This window comes from Arachis ipaensis, chromosome B02 (genome assembly GCF_000816755.2).
Source record: "Arachis ipaensis cultivar K30076 chromosome B02, Araip1.1, whole genome shotgun sequence".
In the NCBI taxonomy this organism is placed as follows: Eukaryota; Viridiplantae; Streptophyta; class Magnoliopsida; order Fabales; family Fabaceae; genus Arachis; species Arachis ipaensis.
This window is the reverse complement of record NC_029786.2, coordinates 55881561-55901124: the sequence shown is the minus strand read 5'-3', so window position 1 is coordinate 55901124 and position 19564 is coordinate 55881561.

Genomic DNA, 19564 nt, shown 5'->3' with positions numbered 1-19564 from the left:
ATAAGTGATTCTGCTAACCCATTTTGTGTGTGAACATGAGTTACTGGATGTTCAACGCTTATTCCATTAGCCATACAATAAGCATCAAAGGCTTGGGAAGTAAATTCACCAGCATTATCAAGACGAATTGCTTTGATTGGATTTTTTGGACATTGTGCTTTTAATCGAATAATTTGAGCAAGTAATCTCGCAAACACCAGGTAGCGAGAAGACAACAAGCACACATGTGACCATCTCGAAGATGTGTCTATTAAGACCATAAAATATCTAAAAAATCCACATGGTGGATGAATAGGTCCACATATATCGTCTTGAATCCTTTCTAGGAATTCAGGGGACTTAAATCCAATCTTTACTAGTGATGACCTTAAAATCAGCTTTCCTTGAGAACACGCAGCACAACAAAATTCACTATATTTAAGAATCTTTTGGTTCTTTAGTGAATGTCTATGGGAGTTTTCAATAATTCTCCGCATTTGTAAGAACTGGAGTTTTCACGAATAAAATCATTTAAATGCCCAAATTAGATTCCGGAGTGTTGGAATGAAAATTTGGGGATTTAAATATGATTTTTGGACTCAGTAGGTCTTTCCGAGTCAGAAAATGTGTTTTCTGCAAAAAACCGTGAAAAACTACGAACCGACAGTTGAACCGGCCGAACCGATTTAAGTCTGTCTGGTACTGTGCGAGGAAAAGTGAAAAAAGTCGAAACCTTAGAAAAATATTAGGAATGGAAAATGGGGCGTTAGTGTTAAAGGTTTGGCCTAAAGTTGGACCGAACGGGCTAAAAACGCTAACGGGTTGGACCGGGCCCAAGGTCCAACATATATAAGCTCATTTAATGAGCTTTGAGTTCATTTTCAGCCCAAAAAGAGAGAGCCACGCGGTTTTGAGAGAGGAAAAGAGAAGGAGTGGTGTTACTATTCACCTCCACCTTCCGGGAGCGATATCTTGAGCTACGGAGCTACGGAGCTCCGATTGACGAGCCGTTTGCGGCCACGCGAAACTCTCGACGAGTTCTTCCTTTATATCTAAAGAAATCTGGTAATATCTCGCATCTCACTCCCCAGTTTTCTACCCTAAGATTATGCACGATTTTGGTTATGGGTTTTGAGTAGATTTTGTGATTTTGCTTGTTTAGGTGATTTCTAGTAGCGGGTAATTGTTAGATTTTACCCCTAATCACATTGGATAAGGTAAGGTTTCACTAAACCCTTGTGTTTAGTTGTTTTATGTATATTAGGTTTTGATTTTGGTGATATATGTGTTGTTAGTTTGAGCTTTGGTGTTTGTTGGAGTTGGTTGAGGCTTTGGACCAAGTTTGGTGATTTTGTTTTGGTGTTTGGAGTATTTGGGAATCGGCCAGGGTATGATTTCGGTTTTCTTTATGTAATATGTAATGTTTCTGGACAATTAGGCTAGTGGACCCTAAGATAGGATTGAATATATTGATGTTTGTGATATATGTTTGATGATGAGATTGAGGGAAATGTATGTGTTGGAGTATGATGTGTGATGAATATGGATGAGAATTATTGTTGATGTTTTTAAAAATATTGATTATTGATGAATGTGTGAATTATTGTATTTTAGGAGTGTTGTTGTCATTGTGGACGAATAATGATGGATATTAATGTGGTAATAGTGTTGTGTAGAAAGAATTGGAATAATAATTGTAATGATTATATGAAGGTTGATGATGAATGTTGAGATTTGTGTTGATTGTTGAGGTTCTGGTTGGTTGATGATGATTATGAGTGTGGATTTATGATTAAGTTGGAAATTATGAATTTGGTAGTGAGATATAGTATAATGCTTGAGTAATTTAAGTGAAATTAAGGAGAATGATATGAAGAAGTAAGGTGTTATGTGTGGTAGTGGTTTGTGATGATTGGGTAGGTTTTGATTTGGTTTTGAATGGAAAGTTGGTTAAAATTTGAGGTTATGAGGTTTTGGGTAAAAGTGGAATTTTGATGAACTTTGCTTGACCATAACTTTTGCCTCGGTTTTAAAAATTTGTTGCAAATGATTTAAAATTAAAGATCTTTGAAAATCCTTTAAATAGATGTAAATTTTGGGAAATTTAGAATTTTGTAGAGGAAGTTATGATAATTCAAAATCTGGTGTTGAAAACTGGAAATTCTGCAAAGTTGCAGAATTCTGAGTTTTCTGATATGTGCGGTGATAAACCCCAATTTTGTGGTTTATATTGTGTAGAATTTGGGGGTTTTGTCACTATTTTTCACACTTATTCACAAGAATTGCATGGTTTTGTGTTCTCTTCCTAATATTGCTTCATGATGGAAAACATGCTTCTTTTGTCTTATAATTGCTATATTTTGATCCTCTTTCATTACCATTCGATACCGTGACGTGTTTATTGAGTGATTTCAGAATTTATAGGGCAAGAATGGCCTAAAAGAGAGAAAGAAGCATGTACAAGAGGAAGGAACATGAAGATTTGGATTTTGGAAATTTCAGCATGGGCGCGCACGCGCACCTCACGCGGACGCGTGGATGTGGACAACTGGAAGCGGCGCGCGAAGTTCGGCGCATCCACGCGGATTAGAGAAATCCTCATCGACGCGCACGCGTACATGGCGCGCGCGTTTGGATCGCAAAATCAGTCGGCGCGCATGCATGCATGGCGCGTACGCGCGGTAAGCTGCACGTGACCTCATTAAAGGAAATCGTGCCTGGCAATTTCTGAGGCTCAAGAGGCACAAATTCAAGCTGGTTTTGCATGGAAAAGACCCATGGATGCAAGGGAGAAAGGGGGGGGGGATCATTCATTCACACTTAGATACAATTTTTAGCTAGTTTTTGGTTTTTGTTCTTCTAGAGAGAGAAACCCTTGTTCCTCTCTAGATCTAGTTTGATTTGATCTTCCCTTGTGAATTCTGAATTGGATCTTGTTGAATTCTAGTTTTGATTACTTAATTTGAATTCCCTAGTATAATTTTGTTTAGATCTTGTGTTAGATTTATGTTTTCTTGCCAATTGTTACTTTCTACCCATTTTATGAATCTTGTGGATCTTTAGTTGTTAATGCTACATTGATGATTTCCATGGTTAATTGTGTTGTTTGAGTGATTGTATATTGATAATTCTTAGTGGGTACTTGTTAATTTCAATTTAGTTGTATTTTGAATATGTCTTTTAGTAATGCTTACCATGTGTTTGATGAAATGTTTTCTTTGATTATGGAGTAGTTTTCTTTACCATATGTGGGTACTTGTTTGATTATGGCCTAAGCTAAGGGAATTGAGTGACCTTGAGTCATTGGGTCTCATTGAATTGGTGATTTGAGAACCCTTGGTGATCAATTTGATACCCATTGACACTAACCCACTAGTAATCTAATTAGTAGATAGGTTGGGACTTATGGGTTGATGTGATTAAACTGATTTGACATACTTCAAGCTTAGGAGTAGACACTACGTACTTAAGGCTTTTGGGAAGTAGACTTAATGGGTTGGTACCTCATAATTATCAATATTTGGTATGAAGACAAGGATGGCGATCTCAATTCCCATGCCTAGCCAAGAGTTGCTTTTATTATTCATATTTGAAAACCAAAATTTCAATTGCTTAATTCTAGTCATAGTTACTTGTTAGTTTTAGATTAGAATTATATTACTCGTCCTCTTATTAGTTTAAATTGCTCATGCCTTGCTTTAGGTACTTGAGTTAGTTTCTTGCATCTTAAGAATTCTTGTTTGATTGAGTCTTTTAGTTTAATTTCTTGCTCATAACTTGCAACCTCGGAATTCTAACTAATGTTGAAGTACACGTTTGCCCATTCCTTGTGAGACGACCCGAGGTTTGAATACTTCGGTTACTTTTATTGGGAATTGAACTTGTGACAACCAATTCCTTCAAAATTTGATCGAGAGATATCAGTTGGTTTGTAACTATTCTTACAACGAAGTTCTATTTCTATTTCTATTAAGAGAAATTCTAGACCGGTTACTGGGGAATGGTTGTAACATATGCCTTGATATTGGTTATGTGAATATGTGAATATTGTAGATAGTTTACTTGCTTTCAATACTTAGCTATAGTTTATATTTCTTTTGTATGTGTGCTATGACTCCCAAGTTTGATGACTCGGTCTCAACCGAATTCTATCTTAGCCGAGTTTGACCTTGAGATTGAAAGAACTTTGTTACACACTCGGCAAGCTAGACGGTGATTGGACTATACGGCTAGTACTTCGGCCTCTCTTGAGGAACATACCGAATCACTAGATGGTACCGAGAGTAACTTGGAGTCTGCTACTTTCTATTCTTCTGTTGGCACTACTAATAGATCTTTGCATCCTACAGTGAACCATACATGGCAGAGCCACGACGGATCACTTTGCATGAGCAAGGGGCTCCGGATATCATACTTCAACCTTTGCAAGCGAGGTATCCCAACCTTGACCCAAACTTTGAGTTGAAGAGTAGCTTGATAAATCTACTTCCTAAGTATCATGGGTTGCCGGGTCAAGACCCCATCCGACATCTAAGAGATTTTCAAGTTGCTTGTTCTACGGCTCGAAGGCATGGAGCCGATGAGGTGGCTATTATGGTTTTTGCCTTCCCTTTCTCTCTTGAAGGGCAAGCAAAGACATGGTTTTATTCGCAACCGGATGAGATTGTGACCAATTGAAATTTCTTGAGAAGAGAGTTTCTAGATAAATTCTTTCCACCGGAGAAGACCGACTACATCCGGAAGGAGATCTCGGGTATAATGCAAAAGGACCAAGAGAGATTGTATGAGTATTGGACTCGGTTCAAGAGGCTATTGGAATCTTGTCCACACCATGGATTGAACACTCACTTGCTCATTAGTTACTTCACCGGAGGTCTTTGTGCGGAAGATAGAAGATTGCTCACCGCTTCTAGTGGTGGCTCCCTTTCAAAAACAAGATGGAAGGAGAAGCCTGGAGCTTGATAAATGATGTTGCCGAGGCTACACAACATGTAAAGGTGAGAAGTAATCCTCTCAAGGGTGTGGTAGAACCATCACCCTCAAAAGGAATACTACTCCATCTAAGCCATACAAGCCCCACCCCAAGTTGCTCAACTTAAAGGCCCTCCTAGAATTTGTGGTTTGTGCTCTAGCACCACACATTACACCAATCAATGTCATCAAATTCAAGAGGAGTATGCCCTTGCCATGGCCAATGTGAACTACAACAATTGTCCGCACTATCCTTCTCAAGGCCAAAATAACTACTCTCATGGTAGTAATCAAAATCAAGGGTGGAGGGATAACGCACAAGGGAGCAATCAAAACCAAAGATGGAACAACTCTTCTTCTCATTACAACAACAACCAATCTTCATCTCAATATCACCATAACAACAACAACCACCAAGCCAACCAAAACTACCACAACCAAAACCAAAATAACTACACCAAATACCAAGCACCACACCATAGACAACAATCCAACCAAACCTCCTCATCTTCCACCAATCAAGTTGATGAGCTTAGAGCCGCTATGGAGAAACGGGACGAGAGTAACAAGGCTCAATTCGATGCCTTGGGCACTCAATTGGCTAACCTCACCGACATGATTTCAAAGATGTCCATGTCCTCCTCCAACAACAACACCAACCAACCCTCGAGCTCTTCTAACCTTCCATCCCAACCCCTTCTAAACCCCAAAGGCGGTCTCAACACCATCACTCTACGGTCGGGGACTACATTGGAGGAGATACCTCCTAGGATCATGGAAGACATTCATGAGGAAGAAGTGGTCGTTGAAGCTCCACATGAAGAAGATGAGGTAGACAAAAGGCATGAGGGAGAAGGAGTAAGCCTTAAGGAACCCAAGAGGAAAGCTATAGTGGATGAGTCCATCCCTATCCCATTCCCTTCCATGGTGAAGAAAACAAAGAAGACTCCAGAATTTGATTTAAACATGCTTCAAGTGTTCAAGAAAGTTGAGGTAACCATACCACTTCTTGATGCAATCCAACAAATTTCGAAGTATGCAAAATTTTTGAAAGACTTGTGTACACACAAGGATAGGATAGGAGAGTTGGAGACATTATCCTTGGGTAGTTCAATTTCTTCCTTGATGGAGCCAATTCCAAAAAAATGTGGTGACCCTGGGCCTTGTTTGGTGTCTTGTTGTATTGGTGGATACACTTTTCATGACTGTATGTGTGATCTAGGGGCTTACGTAAGCATCATGCCGCTCTCTATTTTTGTGCGGTTGAATTTAGTTCCATTAAAGAAGTCGGCGGCGAAGTTTGCCTTAGCCGATAAAAGTGTGGTCACTGTGATGGGAATAGCAGAAGATGTACTTGTGGCGATCAAGGACTTAGTCTTTCCGGTTGACTTTTACATCCTTGAAATGCCTCCAACAGAAAATAGAAGCCCATCCTCCATTCTACTTGGTAGACCCTTCCTTAAGACCTCTAAATTCAAGTTAGATGCCTTCACCGGCACATATTCCTTTGAGGTCGGAGACAAGACTATGAAGTTCAATTTGGAAGAAGCCATGAAGCATCCTCCCAAAGAACATTCTGTTTTCCGATGTGATGTAATCGATGAAGTGGTAGCGGAAGTGCGAAAAAAAGACCACGACAAGTTATGCTACCCCATTGTTGAAGAGATGGATAATCAAGAGGGTGAACAAGAGAAAGTTGTTGAGAATGAACTCCATGAGCTTGATAAAAAGGAACCTCAGCTTGAGGCAAAAAGTGAACTGAAACCTCTTCCATCTCATTTGAAGTATGCTTTCTTAGAAGACAAACAAAGGTTTCCGGTCATTATTGCTAGTGAGCTTTCTAGTGAAGAAGAAGGAAAGCTCCTAGATGTTCTAAGAAAGTACAAGAAGGCAATTGGTTGGAGACTAGCCGATATTGTGGGGATTGACCCCCGCAAGTGCATGCATCGTATCTTTCTCCAAGATGGAGCTCGGCCGGTTCGGCAACCACAAAGAAGACTCAACCCAACCATCCTTGATGTGGTAAAGAAGGAGGTCACTAGGCTACTTGATGCGGGTATCATATACCCAATTTCTGACAGTGAGTGGGTGAGCCCGGTCCAGGTTGTTCCCAAGAAATCGGGCATCACTGCGGTTAAAAAGGATGATGGCGAAGTGGTCACCAAGAGAGTACAAAATGCATGGCAACTGTGCATCGATTATAGAAGATTGAACGCCGCTACAAGGAAGGACCACTACCCTTTGCCCTTTATCGACCAGATTGTGGACTGTTTGGCGGGTAAATCCCATTATTGCTTTCTTGATGGATTCACTGGTTACTTCCAGATTCACATTGCCCCTGAGGATCAGGAAAAGACCACATTCACTTGTCCTTTTGGCACCTTTGCCTACAAAAGGATGCCATTTGGACTATGTAATGCACCTGCTACTTTTTAACGGTGTATGACAAGTGTCTTTTCCGATCTGATGGAGAATTGTCTGGAAGTATTTATGGATGACTTCAGTGTTTATGGAACTTTATTTGATTGTTGCTTAGAGAACTTGGCCAAGGTCTTAGCTAGATGTGTTGACACTAACTTTGTCTTGAACTTTGAAAAATGCCACTTTATGGTAAGACAAGGTATAGTGTTGGGGCATGTAGTATCTAGTAAAGGCATTTCTGTAGACCCGGCCAAGGTCGATATTATCACCACTTCACCTCACCCCTCATCTGTGAGGGAGTTCTGCTCGTTTTTGGGACATGCAGGATTCTACAGGCGCTTTATTAAGGATTTCAGCAAGATTGCTTTGCCATTGTCGCGCCTACTTCAAAAAGATGTGGACTTTGAGTTTGACAGTGCATGTGTGAATGCGTTCGAAGAGTTAAGGAAAGTTCTTACCACAGCACCGATTGTGCGAGGCCCCAACTGGATGCTGCCATTCGAGATAATGTGCGACGTGTCAAACTATGTTGTAGGTGCCGCGCTTGCATAGCGCGATGGTAAACTTCCTTATGTCATTGCTTACTCTTCCAAAACATTGGATGTAGCACAATCCAACTATACCACTATAGAAAAGGAACTCCTAGCTATTGTTCATGCTTTAGATAAATTCAGATCTTACTTGCTATGGTCCAAGATAGTGGTATACACGAATCATGCAGCTTTGAAGTACTTATTGACAAAGAATGAGTCAAAACCTAGACTCATACGTTGGATCCTGCTTTTGCAAGAATTTGACATTGAGATTAGGGATCGCAGTAGATCTCAAAACTTAGTTACAGATCATTTAAACCGCCTTGAGAATTTAAAATTTGACCCATTTCTGATCAATGACTCATTCCCATTGGATAGTTTGCATGCTGTGTCGGATAGCTTTCCTTGGTTTGCACCAATGGCGAATTACTTGGTTGCAAAAATCTTCCCTCCTAACTTTTCTAAAAACCAAAAGGACAAGTTGAGGAGTGACTCCAAATACTACATTTGGGATGACCCTCACTTGTGGAAGAGGGGAGTGGACCAAGTAATTCGAAGATGTGTCTCGGAATTTGAAATTCAACCCATTCTTGAAGCTTGCCATTCGTCCGAATATGGTGGCCACTTTGGCCCACAGAGGACAGCTAAAAAGGTGTTGGATTGTGGACTCTAGTGGCCAACCTTATTCATGGATGCTAACCGGTTCTGTGTGTCTTGCCATCAGTGTCAGAAGTCGGGAAACACGTCCCAAAGGGATGAGATGCCTCAGCAACCTATGTTGTTCTGTGAGATATTTGATGTATGGGGTATTAACTTTATGGGACCGTTTCCCAAATCAAGTGGGTATCTATATATTCTGTTAGCGGTTGACTACGTGTCAAAGTGGGTAGAAGCAATACCTACCCGCCTTGACGACGCCAATACCGTCATTTCTTTTATTAGAAATAACATTGTATGCCATTATGGGTCGCCATGAGCAATCGTGAGCGACCAAGGATCCCACTAAGTAGAGGCACTGCTCAAGCACTATGGGGTATTGCATAAGGTTGCCACTGCTTATCACCCACAAACCAACGGATAAGCGGAAGTGTCCAACCGGGAGATTAAGAGAATTTTAGAGAAAGTGGTAAATCCACAAAGGAAGGATTGGAGCCTTCGGCTGGGAGATGCACTATGGACGTATAGGATGGCCTACAAGACTCCGTTGGGGATGAGTCCCTTCCGGATCGTCTATGGTAAGGCATGCCACCTTCTGGTGGAAATTGAGCATTAAGCCTATTGGGCGGTAAAGCAGTGTAACATGGATTTCACCAAGGCGGGTGTGGCCAGGAAATTGCAACTAGAGGAGCTTGAATGTTTGAGGATTGAGGCATATGAGAATGTCTGAATCTACAAAGAAAAGACTAAAGCCTTTCATGATCACCACATCCGAAGGAAGGACTTTCAAGAAGGTGATGAGGTTCTCCTCTATAACTTGAGGCTTCGATTTATGCCTGGCAAGCTCCGTTCTAGATGGGAAGGACCCTTCAAGGTGAAAGAGATAAAGCTCTATGGAGTGGTAGAATTGTTTGACCCTCAAAGTGACATAACTTTCAAAGTGAATGGACATAGAGTGAAGAAGTACCATGGCTACAAGTCACCAAGAGAAGTAGAAGTGCTCCTACTTGAGGATGCACCAAAAGGAGAGGAAGCTTAAGCGAAGGACCGTCCAACTTAAGGACGTTAAAGAAAAGTGCTTGGTGGGAGGCACCCCACCGTGGTAAGATCTTCCTTTTGTATACCTTCTTGCTTTTAGCTTTAGATTCTTGTACATTTTGTGACTTCTTGATGTTGTTGATTGCTTAGGAATGATAGTTTTGTTGGTCTTGTTGACTTATTAGGATGTTCATATAGATTCCATCATTCTTGGTATGAATGAATTATTGAAGTTGGAGAAAATGCTTTGTTTTGAATAGTTCATGAATTTGTGAGTGTTTCCTTGACTATCTAGCTTAAACACCTGGCAAGAATGTGATAGAATAGCCCTTTCTATGTTGTTTGAAAAAAAAAAGGGGAAGAGGACATCCCCGCGCGACCGTGCTGTGCGCGCGCGTGCCGGTGGTGCATTTTACTCTCCTGGTACAAAAAACCCGAGAGTTATGCCCACCTTGTGCCTACTTCGTGCTAGGCACCCACGCGCAAGCGTGCGTGACGCCTGCGCGCCCCTTGTAACTTAGCCATCGACGCGCAAGTGCACTGTGCGCGCTCGCGTCGGCTGTGCAATCTGGACTCCCTGGTACAAAAACCAGAGAGTTGTGCCATATTTGTGCCTATTCTGTGCCCGCGACTGACGCGCAGGCGTGCTTCATGCATCTGCGTCGGTCGCCACCTTCATCAGGCACGCGTCCGCGCAGTGTGCGCGTCCGCACCGCCTGTGTTGCATGCAAACTCTGGTACAAAAACCCGAGAGTTAGGCCTACTTTGTGCCAACTCTATGCCAGGAGCCCAACTGTCTTCACGCGTACGCGGCCTTGACGCGTACGCGGCCCTCGCTCAACCCTCACCAACGCGCAAGCGCACCGTGCCCGCGCGCGTCGGTTGCGCGAACCAGTTTTAAAGCTAGATTGCCCTGCTTCTTTCCTTCTCTCACCTCTTTTCCTTTATTCTTCTTTCTTCCATCACCTCTCCTTCCTTCTTCCTCTTCCATAATCCACCACCACCATCTCCGGCCACCCACCGGCGACCACCACCAACTCCGGTGGCACCACATCTCTTCTCTCTCTTTGTCATTTTCACAAAAAGAAAACTCCACCTTGTTCTTTTACACTTCTCAAGGTTCTACTTCTTCTATATCTCATTTCTTTTTGTTGATTCTCGTAATTTCTCTTTTAGTTGCATGATTATACCACTTGCTTTTTGCTTGTCTACTTTTTCTTTTCTTGTTTTTCATGGATGTTGAACTTGAGTTTTAATTTGCTTTGATAGATCTTCTTGTTGTCTTTCATTATCTTTGTCAGTAGGTGATGTTCTGTGATGATTGATATTTCATTTTGGGCCTCTAATTAGTCGAGTATCTCATATTTGCTCATTGCTTGATAACTGCACGCGAAGTGTTCGAGGAAATACACGAATGCCATTTTGGTTTGTTTTAGTCTTACAACTTTAATTTGGTGCTTCCTCTTCATTCACTTGCTTTCTTCTAAGTGCATTGAGTCCACTTTGCCTTATGCTTGTGATGAGCGGATATTTTATATGCTTTTTGGTGGTATTTTCATGCAGTTTTTAGTATGATTTAGCTACTTTTTAGTATATTTTTATTAGTTTTTAAATAAAAATCATATTTCTGGACTTTACTATGAGTTTGTGTGTTTTTCTGTGATTTCAGGTATTTTCTGGCTGAAATTGAGGGACCTGAGCAAAAATCTGATTCAGAGGTTGAGAAAGGACTGCAGATGCTGTTGGATTCTGACCTCTCTACACTCGAAATGGATTTTCTGGAGCTATAGAAGCCCAATTAGCGCTCTCTCAATTGCGTTGGAAATTAGACATCTTGGGCTTTCCAGCAATATATAATAGTCCATACTTTGCCCGAGTTTTGATAACACAAACTGGCGTCTAAACGCTAACTTTCTACCCTTTTCTAGCGTTAAACGCCAGAACTGGCATAAAAGTTGGAGTTAAACACCCAAACTGGCACAAAAGCTGGAGTTTAACGCCAGGAATAGCCTATACACGTGAAAGCTTCAATGCTTAGCCCAAACACACACCAAGTGGGCCCCAGAAGTGGATTTCTCCACTATCTATCCTAGCTTACTCATTTTCTGTAAACCTAGGTCACTAGTTTAGTATAAAAACCACTTTTAGAGATTCATTTTGTACCTCATGACATTTTACATTAGAACTTGTATTTTCTATAGCATGAGTCTCTAAACTCCATGGTTGGGGGCGAGGAGCTCTGCTGTGTCTCGATGGATTAATGTAATTACTTCTGTTTTCTATTCAATCACGCTTGTTTCTATTCTAAGATATTCACTCGCACTTCAAACATGATGAATGTGATGATCCGTGACACTCATCATCATTTGCACCTATGAATGCGTGCCTGACAACCACCTCCGTTCTATCTGCAATAGCTTGAGTGTGTATCTCTTAAGTTCCTGATTCACGAGTTTGATTGCATCTCCTGACAACAGAGCAATCAATTGGCAGCATTCTTGAGATCCGAAAAGTCTAAACCTTGTCTGTGGTATTCCTAGTAGGATCTGGGAAGGGATGACTGTGACGAGCTTCAAACTCATGAATGTTGGGCACAGTGACAGTGTGCAAAAGGATCAATGGATCCTATTCCAACACTAGTGAGAACCGACAGATGATTAGCCATGTACATGGACCATTTTCACTGAGAGGATGGATGGTAGCCCTTGACAACGGTGATCCACCAACATACAGCTTGCCATGGAAGGAGCCTTGCGTGCGTGAAGAAGAAGACAGTAGGAAAGCAGAGATTCAGAGGACAGAGAATCTCTAAAACCTCAACCTATTCTCCATTACTGCATAATAAGTATTATTTATTTCATGTTCTTTTGCTTTTCACAATTAAAACTAAGGATTTTTACTGATATCCTGACTAAAAGTTACACGATAACCATAGCTTGCTTCAAGCCGACAATCTCCGTGGGATCGACCCTTACTCACGTAAGGTATTACTTGGACGATCCCGTGCACTTGCTGGTTAGTTGTGCAGAATTGCAAAAGTGTGATTGCAATTTCGTGCACCAAGTTTTTGGCGCCGTTGCCAGGGATTGTTCGAGTTTGAACAACTGACGGTTCATCTTGTTGCTTAGATTAGGAAGAATTTACCTTTTTGGTTGGTTTAGAGTCACTAAATTTGAGTCTTTTAATATTGCTTTTGTTAAAATTTTAAAATTCTTGTTTTCTTTTTCTAGATTAATTTCGAAAATCTTTAAACCAATAACCTCATAATTTAGTCATCTGTTTTAAGTTTAGTTTCTTGCTTTTATTTTTCTTTCAAATTTTCGAATTATATGTTCCCTGTTCTTTCTTAATCTTCAAGTTGCTCTTGTTTATTTTCCTTGTTTGGTCTTTAGTTTTTCTTGTTTTGTGTTTTTCCCTGTTTTTCTTGTGCATTTTCAAATTATTAGCGTTCAAAGTATAAAAATTTTTAAGTTTGGTGTCCTTGGTGTTTTTAATTCCTTAAAAATTTTCAAAAATTTGTTCTTGGTGTTCATCTTGATCATCAAAGTGTTCTTGGTGTTCATCTTGACATTCAAAGTTTTCTTGTTTGTTTTCTTCGTTCTGATCTAAAAATTTTAAGTTTGGTGTCATTTTTATTGTTTTTCTCTTTCTTCATTAATTTCAAAAATATCTTTTCTCTTTATTTTAATTGATTTTCGAATTTTTCCTTTAAAAATTCAGATTTTTATTTTAAAACTTTCTATTTTATCTTATCTTAGTTTTGAAATTTCAAAATTCAAATCTTTTTCGAAAATCATATCCAAAAATTTTCAAATCTTTTCAATTAATTAGTCATTTCAACATTCAAATTTCTTTTTATTTTCCTTTTCTTTTAATTTTCGAAATCTATGTTCTATTTTCTAATTATTTTACTTTATTTTATTCCATCTTATTTTCCTTTTAATTCGGTTATGCTTAATTAAATAAAATAAAAACAAAAATACATTCTCTCTACAATCCACATCATCTACCATTCTCCATCATGGACCTAAGTGGAAATGAACAGTCCAGAAGGACTCTGGGGTCATATGCTAACCCCACTACTACTGCATATGGGAGTAGTATCTGTATACCCCCATAAGAGCCAGCAGTTTTGAGCTAAACCCTCAGCTCATTATCATGGTGCCGCAAAATTGCCAGTATTCCGGTCTTCCACAGGAAGAACCTACTAAGTTTCTGGCACAATTCTTACAAATTGCTGACACAGTATATGATAAGGACGTAGATCAGGATGTCTACAGATTATTACTGTTTTCATTTGCTGTAAAGGATCAAGCTAAGAGGTGGTTAAGTAACCAACCCACAGCAAGCATAAGAACATGGGAACAGTTATCAGACAAATTCCTGAATCAATTTTTTCCTCCAAAAAGGATGACATAGCTAAGGCTGGACATCCATGGCTTTAAACAAGAGGATAATGAATCTCTTTATAATGCCTGAGAGAGGTACAGAGGAATGCTAAGGAAATGCCCCTCTGAAATATTTTCAGAATGGGTGCAGTTAGATATCTTCTACTACGGGCTTATAGAAAAAGCCCAGATGTCTCTAGACCACTCAGCTGGTGGATCTATACACATGAAAAAGACAATTGAAGAGGCTCAAGAGCTCATTGATACAGTTGCTATAAATCAACATCTGTACTCAAGCAGTGAGTCCTCCATGAAAGAAGAGGCTAAGGCAGTATCTGATGATCTTAGTCCTCAAGAACAAGATGTTAAACTTAATCAGCAATTGCTTCTTATGACAAAACAGTTAGCAGAATTTAAAGAGATGCTCCAAGACACTAAAAATGCTAACAAGAATATGGAAGCACAGTTGAATCAGACAAGACAGCAGCTATCTAAACAGATAACAGAAGAATGCCAAGCTGTTCAACTAAGGAGTGGGAAGGCATTGAATAATTCAGCTCAAGGTAGCAGAAAGCCAAGAAAGGAACAACTGACAGAGGATGACCAAACCACTGCCCAAAATCCCTCTGAGGATAGTAAGAGCCCAGAGAGGAATAATTCTGGCGTTCAAACACCAGAAAGGGTGAAAAATTGGCGTTAAATGCCCAGTGGATGCCCACTTCTGGCTTTCAAATGCCAGAAAAGGGTGAAAAACTGGCGTTAAATGCCCATCCAACCCCTAATCCTGGCATTCAAACGCCAATGAGGGATCAGACACCTGCAAGTGCTGATAGTAACCCTCCTAAGAAGGCTTCTCCAACCACCTCTGTAGGAAATAAACCTGCAGCAACTAAGGTTGAGGAATACAAAGCCAAGATGCCTTATCCTCAGAAACTCCGCCAAGTGGAACATGATAAACAATTTGCACGCTTTGCAGACTATCTCAGGACTCTTGAAATAAAGATCCCATTTGCAGAGGCACTTGAGCAAATACCCTCTTATGCTAAGTTCATGAAAAAGATCTTAAGTCATAAGAAGGATTGGAGAGAAACTGAAAAAGTTTTCCTCACTGAAGAATGTAGTGCAGTCATTCTAAAAAGCTTACCAGAGAAGCTTAAAGATCCCGGAAGCTTTATGATACCATGCACATTAGAGGGTACTTGTACCAAGACAGCTCTATGTGATCTTGGTGCAAGTATCAACCTAATACCTGCATCCACTATCAGAAAGTTTGGCTTGACTGAAGAAGTCAAACCAACCCAAATATGCCTCCAACTTGCTAATGGCTCCATTAAATATCCATCAGGCGTAATTGAGGACATGATTGTCAAGGTTGGGCCATTTGCCTTTCCCACTGACTTTGTAGTGCTGGAAATGGAGGAGCACAAGAGTGCAACTCTCATTCTAGGAAGACCCTTCCTAGCAACTGGACGAACTCTCATTGATGTCCAAAAAGGGGAAGTGACCCTGAGACTCAATGAGGATGAGTTCAAGTTAAATGTTGTCAAAGCTATGCAGCATCTAGATACATCAAATGACTGCATGAGCATTGATATCATTGACTCCTTGGTGGAAGAGATCAACATGACTAAGAGTCTCGAATCAGAGCTAGAGGACATCTTTAAAGATGTTCAGCCTGATCTGGAGGAACCAGAGAAAACAGAAGAACCTCTGAAAACTCCGCAGGAATAGGAGAGGCCTCCTAAACCCGAGCTCAAACCACTACCACCATCCCTGAAATATGTATTTCTAGGAGAGGATGACACTTTTCCTGTGATCATAAGCTCTGCCTTAGAGCCACAAGAAGAGAAAGCACTACTTCAGGTGCTAAGGACACACAAGACAGCTCTTGGGTGGTCCATAAGTGACCTTAAGGGCATTAGCCCAGCCAGATGCATGCACAAGATCCTATTAGAGGATGATGCTAAGCCAGTGGTTCAACCACAGAGGCGGTTAAATCCGGCCATGAAGGAAGTGGTGCAGAAAGAGGTCACTAAATTACTAGAGGCTGGGATTATTTATCCTATTTTGGATAGCCCCTGGGTGAGCTGTGTCCAAGTCGTCCCAAAGAAGGGAGGTATGACAGTGATTCATAATGAAAAAAATGAACTGGTTCCTACAAGAACAGTTACAGGGTGGCGTATGTGTATTGACTACAGAAGGCTCAATACAGCCACCAGAAAGGATCATTTTTCTCTACCATTCATTGACCAGATGCTAGAGAGACTAGCAGATCATGAATACTACTACTTTTTGGATGGCTATTCAGGTTACAACCAAATTGCAGTAGATCCTCAAGACCAAGAGAAAATAGCATTCACATGTCCATCTGGAGTATTTGCCTATAGAAGGATGCCATTTGGTCTGTGCAATGCGCCTGAAACCTTTCAGAGATGCATGCTCTCTATCTTCTCTGATATGGTGGAGAAATTTCTGAAAGTCTTCATGGATGACTTCTCAGTATTTGGAGATTCATTCAGCTCCTGTCTTGATCATCTAGCACTTGTTCTGAAAAGGTGCTAAGAGACTAACTTGGTTTTAAACTGGGAAAAATGTCACTTTATGGTGACTGAAGGAATTGTCCTTGGGCATAAAATTTTGAACAAAGGAGTAGAGGTGGATCAAGCTAAGGTAGAGATAATTGAAAAATTACCACCACCTACCAATGTTAAGGCAATCAGAAGCTTTCTAGGACATGCAGGATTCTACAGAAGGTTTATAAAAGGATTTTTCAAAAATCACAAAACTCCTGAGTAATATGCTAGCTGCTGATACACCATTTGTCTTTGATACAGAGTGTTTGCAGGCCTTCGAGACTCTGAAGGCTAAGCTGGTCATAGCACCTGTCATTTCTGCACCAGACTGGACATTACCCTTCGAATTAATGTGTGATGCCAGTGACCAAGCTATTGGTGCAGTATTAGGACAAAGGCATAACAAGCTTCTGTACGTCATTTACTATGCCAGCCGTGTTCTAAATGACGCACAGAAGAATTACACAACCACAGAAAAAGAGCTGCTTGCAGTGGTTTATGCCATTGACAAGTTTAGATCCTATTTAGTAGGATCAAAAGTGATTGTGTACACTGACCATGCTGCTCTTAAATATCTACTCACGAAGCAGGATTCAAAACCCAGGCTCATAAGATGGGTGTTGCTTCTGCAAGAGTTTGATATAGAAATAAGAGATAGAAAAGGGACAGAGAACCAGGTAGCTGATCACCTGTCCCAGATAGAACCAGTAGCAGGGGTGTCCCTCCCTCCTACTAAGATCCCTGAGACCTTTTCGGATGAGCAACTCTTTGCCATTCAGGAAGTACCATGGTTTGCAGACATTGTAAACTATAAAACTATGAGATTCATACCCAAGGAGTACAGCAGGTCGCAAACAAAAAAATTAATTTCTGATGCAAAGTACTACTTGTGGGATGAGCCATATCTATTTAAGAGATGTACAGACGGAGTAATCCGTAGATGTGTACCTAGAGAAGAGGCACAGAAGATCCTATGGCACTGCCATGGATCACAATATGGAGGACATTTTAGAGGTGAGCGAACAGCCACTAAGGTCCTCCAATGTGGCTTCTACTGGCCTACTCTCTATAGAGATTCCCGAGAGTTTGTGCTTAACTATGATAGTTACCAGAGAGCTGGTAACCTGCCTTATGTTTATGCCATGCCTCAACAAGGGATCTTAGAGATTGAGTTGTTTGATGTATGGGGTATTGACTTTATGGGGCCTTTCCCACCATCATACTCAAACACTTACATTCTGGTGGCAGTAGACTATGTATCCAAGTGGGTAGAGGCAATTGCAACACCCACTAATGATACTAGGACAGTACTGATGTTCCTCCAGAAGTATATTTTCAGCAGATTCGGTGTCCCTAGAATACTAATCAGTGATGGAGGAACTCATTTCTGCAATAAACAGCTTGACTCTGCTCTGATCCGATATGGAATTAACCACAAAGTGGCAACTCCATATCACCCACAGACAAATGGGCAGGCTGAAGTCTCAAATAGAGAACTAAAATGAATTTTGGAATGGACTGTAAGTACCCGTAGAAAGGATTGGGCAAGGAGTCTGGATGATGCTCTATGGACATACAGAACTGCATTCAAAACTCCTATAGGGACCTCTCCATACCAGCTTGTGTATGGAAAAGCCTGTCACCTGCCAGTGGAACTTGAACACAAGGCCTACTGGGCAACCAGATCCCTAAACCTTGATGCCAAGTTAGCTGGAGAGAAAAGATTGCTCCAGTTGAATGAGCTAGAGGAATTCGGACTCAATGCTTTTGAAAATGCAAAAATTTACAAAGAGAAAGCAAAAAGGTGGCATGACAAGAAACTGTCATCCAGAGTCTTTGAGCCAGGATAGAAAATTCTGCTATTTAACTCTAGGCTCAGATTGTTTCCTGGGAAATTAAAATCCTGGTGGAGGGGACCATATGTGATCACAAGTGTGTCACCATATGGATATGTAGAGCTTCAGGATGCTGACACTGACAAAAAGTTCATTGTTAATGGACAGAGAGTCAAACATTATCTTGAAAGCAATGCTGAGCAAGAATGCTCAAAACTGAGACTAGACTAATGCTCAATAAAAAGGTCCAGCTAAAGACAATAAAGAAGCACTTGCTGGGAGGCAACCCAGTCATTAGCAAAGGTTCTTATTATTTAAATAATAATTATAGGAGTTTGATATAAATTATCTTTAAGGTTATTTGTCCAAATGCAGAAGTTTACAGAAGGATTCAGAGCACAAAGCAGAGAGAAAGATCTCACTGGTTCGAAAATGCCAGTAAGAGGTATTTTGGGCATTAAACGCCAGAATGGGTATCATTCTGGGTGTTTAACGCCAGTAAAGATACCTTTCTGGGTTAAACGCCAGAATAGGCACCATTCTGGGCGTTTAACGTCAGAGTTGCAGCATCCTGGGCATTTAAAAAAATGCCCAGTGATAAAGAATTTCTGGCGTTTAACGCCAGCCAGTATACCTGGTTGGGCGTTAAATGCCCAAAATGACCAACATATGGGCGTTAAACGCCAGAATGGATACCATTCTGGGCGTTTAACGCCATAAAAGATAGGGGGAGGTGATTTTGTTTCCACTTCAAATTTTTTCAAACTTTCATGTTTTAATTCATAATTTTCTGCATAAACATGTTACTAATTTTCATCACTTACACTCAATTTTTAAAAATTTAATAATCTTCTAAATCCCTTTTCAATTTTCTTTCAAATCCTTTCCAAATCTTTTTCAAAAACTCATTTATCTTTTCAATTTCTTTCCAAATCTTTTCCAACTCATCATACCTTCTTTTAATTCTTAGATGCATCAACAAATTTTCAGATTTAACTTCCTTATATCTTTTCCATATCTTTTGAATTTTAAAATCTCATCTTTTTCATATCATGATTCAATTTTTACCAATCATATCTTTCTATCATATCTTTTTCAAAATTTTTGAAACCCCACCCCTCCACTTTTAAATACACGTTCGGCCATCCCCATACCTCCACCATTCGAAT